We start from the raw sequence: 4,737 nt of genomic DNA on the forward strand, positions 1-4,737 counted from the left end.
GGAAAGGTTGGATTGATGTAGCTTCAGAGGTCTCACTGAGATTACTCTCTCTCTAAGTAAGTCACGAGCCAACAAAACTTCTCACATTTATTGAGGGCTGCAAACAAACTAAGAAATGATCATAACTAATTTGGCGTAAACAAGCTGTTATTTCCTTCTCCTGGCATTCACCAAACTCTAAGTTTACGTATCACTAGTTGGAAACTTTCCAGGTAAAGGAACAAAGAAATGGCAGAGTTCTGCCTCCAGGAATCTGTTACCCCGTGTCCAGCTTGCTTGAATTACAAGAGGTCAGTTTTCTGAGGCTCTGTTCTTTATTCCTTGCTCCCTTGGGACAACAAGCTTCTGACTCAGATCACTACAGATTGGAGCTGTGCTTTGTTGAACAAGTTGCCCTTGAGCATTTTAGTCAAAAAACTTAAATATCTTCTCAAATGAAGCATGAAGGATGCACAACTTATGTGGCAGGATATCCTAAAATGTTATCCCATCCTTTGGTTTGCCCTACTCCCCATTTAGATGTAGTATGTTTATGTGCAGGAATAAGGTTATGTATGAAATATAATCCTATAAAGTTTTGCAATCTTTGGATTTATCTCCCATATTCAGAAGAGCTCCCATATATATTTGGCTTCCTTTCCATGTAATAGTTTCTCATTTGCAAATAGAAATTTCTAAGATTAGTTTAACTTGATAAATCCATTAAAATGTGGTAGGCAAAGTATTTCTTAAAAAGAAAAATACATTTTAACAGAATCAACAAATTTAAAGTTCTGCTGAGTTATTTATTATATTTTATAAACTTTTTTTTATTTTATGTATTTGGTACAGAGTCTTACTACACATCTTGTACTCCCCAAAGCTGGGCTTACAGGCATGCGCCACCATGCCTGACTCAGTCACTGGCTCAGCGCACCCCACGGGCAGGGCCAGCACAGTATGCCTGACCAAAATTGAACCCTGGTCCCTGCCCTTGCCAAAGCAGGAGCTTAGTCCTGTGAGATCTTGCTGGCCCTTTTATTATTTTTTAAAAGGAATATTTTTAGACTATTAATCTTTAGTCCAGGACACAGTAGGAACTCCAAAATCATTTAATGAATATGTGTCTTAAAGTTCTACATGTAGTTAACTCTCTGTATTTATCTTTATATAATAGGTAACTATTAGCAAATACTAATTATAGAACAAATAAATATATTTCACTACCACATTTACATATATTCGTATATCAAGCTTTAATCATAATCTTGTCCAACTTCTCTGCTGTCTTCTTTTCTTCCTTTCTCCCTTTAAATCATTCTGTGTACCTTCCTGCATAGTCTCAAATTATTTTATAACCTACTATGTTGTTTTATCTACTACACTTACTACCATATTAATATCAATTGTACTATTATACTTCAATCAGTATCAGAACCTGAATAAATGAGATCCTTCTTCAAAACAAAGCATCTGAGCATTGCATGCATACATTACTTTTAATGACAATATTGTACCGTTTCTGGTAACACTGATTAACTTCATTTATGATGACTGGAAAACTGCCTGAGCCTGCACAAGCTGAGAAAAGCAATATGGTTTATGATTCATAATTGTGATTAGTGGAAAGGTAATAATGTTAAGAACTGATTTGTCATATTCAGAGTGGGACACAACTTGTCTACATTAAATTTGCCAATAATTTCAATTTTTACTCTAAAATATGTGTGTTCTTCATCTGAATTCAAGGCTATATCGAGCTACAATAAAGATTAATGGAATTTTAGAAACAGAAAGATTACTTGCATTACTGTTCCCAGTATAATTATAGCTTAATGCTTCAGTCAGTTGTGAATTTTAAAACAACAATTTTGGAGTAAATTACAACCCTTAATCATTTTAGCTGAAGCTGAGGTGTAAAAGCATATTTCCATCTTCAAAATAATAGGCACTTCCATGAGAAGTAAGCACATTTATTTATCACTGAAAATTCTCATTATTTTAAGCACTGCCATATGACATGAATGAAGGTGCAGCCATAGCTCCACTATGATATAAGTGCTGTTGATTTGATACACAAACTAATCAAAGTTAAATACTATAGTAGGCCATCTTCTATTCTCTATTCCTCTCTATTTGTACTTTACAAGGCCCAATGGTCCCAACATGACTTATATAATGTTTATAGCATAATAATGAGTTAAAGTGAGGACACTCAAGTTAACATTCATGCTAGATTTACTGTTTGAGCCTGGATAACTCTTTTTAGAATGTCTGGAAACAGCAGGTTGCCCACTAAAATGCATAGCTGTGAGTTCAATTTTTAGAGTTCAGTTCTCAGTAAGTGATATGGTTCTGTAAAGATTCACAACTGGAAGCATTGTACTGTGGAAAAATCCTTCATATGTTGCTTTTGTTTTAACTCACAAGCAGCTTCCCAGAATTTCTAAAATGACAGGATTTTATTTCAAAATTTATGGCTCTACATTGAAAATCTCCTCTTAAAAGGCAGAAAAGTGATGATAATAAGATAAAAGATCAGTGTTTTCTCTACTAGAGACCACTTAAATATTTACACATCCAAATGAAAGAATGAAAACTTTGTAGTTTTACAACATAATACTGCTTTATATTTTTAGTGGGGTAAGAGTATACATTCCTTTTTACAGGTTATAGGAAGAATTCCTCCTTGGTGAATATTTTCCATTATTTCCACATTGGGTGTTTTTCTTCTGGCTTGGTAAGGGTGTAGGTGAGACCCTGGCCAGGTGAGCATTTGAAGTGAATACAAAGGCGGAAGGGACCTCAGAAGAAAAACAGTTCCCATGCTCCTGGAGTGCCTGGTTAGAGTTTAGAGCAGAATTTGCAGGACGGCAGTCAGCAGATTTCAGAGCAAGTGACTGTCCAAGATGTTTGCTTTGGCCAGTGTGTTCCCTCTGCCCCAATAACCTTGTTTAAGCTAGGTTGACACGTGTCCCATAGCAAGCCATCTCATTCTGGCCCTGTCCACTTGATGAAAACTCCTATACAATATGTTGCAAAGTGCATTTCTTTCATGTCTTTGTTCTCATTTCCTTGAGTTTGAAATAAATAATAGCAGAGGTCTCCATTGGCTGCTGTTTCCCTGAGGCTCTCTTGTGTCCTAGAAGCAGCACTCTGTACTCTCAGTAGCTGAGTTCAATCTTGTCTCCAAGTAATGTCGCTCACCCCTCGAGCAGTCACAGCTGCACACTGACAGTGGTATCTGTCCAATTGCTATTACATGTGTGTGTGCATGTACACATGGGTATGCACAAGTACAAGCATGAAAACTCAAAGGGAGGGTCTGGGAAGATGGCACAGTGGAATAAGCACTTGCCTAGCAAGTGCAAGGGCCTGAGTTCAATCCCTGGTTCCACCAAAAAAATAAATAAACCTCAAAGGGAGACAAGAACTCCGTATTTTATTGCTTTGTACTGCAAACATCTTAGTTTTACTTTGGTTTTTCATCTATAATTCATATTCTCTATTCTTATTCCCTTCATCACTACATGCACATACTTTGATCAAAATATGTCAATGAATATGCACATGCCATAGTGAACAACATAGCTGTGATGTTAGTATGCATATTTAATGCATACACATTATGGTTGTGTTACCTCACATTGTTTAATCCTGTATCTTTGTTCTGAGAATTTGCAACACAGTACTGCACTCTAAAGGCTTGTCCAGTTTGTAGTATGACAGGGAGGGTATTCTATGAATGTAATAATCCCTGGTATGGAGGGAGACAATCCAAACTGAAGCTGGAGTCAAATTTGTAGTAGTCTTCTTAGGGCTCCTGGTGAGTGTCAGGTCTGGTGAATAAACACTGGTGATTTCAGTAAGCATTCCAAGTTCTATACAGAAATTTAGCTTTCTATAGAAAAACTATCTTACCTCAATTTAAAAATTATCTTTTTAAATTTAATACACATTTATAATATAAATGGGTGTATATACCAACAGATACACAGGTATCATCTCTTAACCCTTTTTACTCTCCCTTCTTCTGTCCTTTCTTTTTCTCCCTCCATCCTTAAATTTTTCTCTTGTCTCCAGAAGTTCTCCTTTCATGTTTCCTACCATCATTTACCTCATGCCTTAACTTATTTATATTGTATTTTTTCTCATAAAAGAGAAACCCTTGTTTGATTTATTTCCCTTAGATTTATGGTCTCAAGGTGCACTTATTTTTCTTACAAATGACTCGGGTTTATCATCTTTTATGGCTGAGTAGAACTGCATTGTTTGTATGAAAGCATGTAATGGAAAAAAGATAGCCTCATTAACAAATAGGGCTGGAAATCTCATTTTGATTTTTCCCTTAATAAAACTGTTGAAGAATAGAATTTATTTATGATTCCCTTATTATTTGAGTCTATCAATCTCATTTAGGAAGTCTATTTTTATTCCAAAATATGCAATATCCTCTTTGAAGTGTAAATCTCAATCAAATTTAAACAACTATGTATCTGATGAGATATGATACACAACTGAATTCCAGTGTTATTTTCATGATTATTTATAAAACTCTCATCGATGATCTATAGTTTTGGTTGTCTTGAAGAGTAATGTCATTATCCTGTAACTCAGTGGCGTCCTAAATTTTCTGATCAAGGAAATTATGGGGCCACAGAGGAAAGTGATGGACGTATAATGCACCTAAGGAGAGTAACCTAGAGAGAAAGCATTCTCTCAGGCTTTCACAGAGAGCAAATTGGTCAAGCAATGGCC

The sequence above is a fragment of the Octodon degus genome, unplaced genomic scaffold, assembly GCF_000260255.1.
Source record: "Octodon degus isolate 3935 unplaced genomic scaffold, OctDeg1.0 scaffold00028, whole genome shotgun sequence".
Classification (NCBI taxonomy): domain Eukaryota; kingdom Metazoa; phylum Chordata; class Mammalia; order Rodentia; family Octodontidae; genus Octodon; species Octodon degus.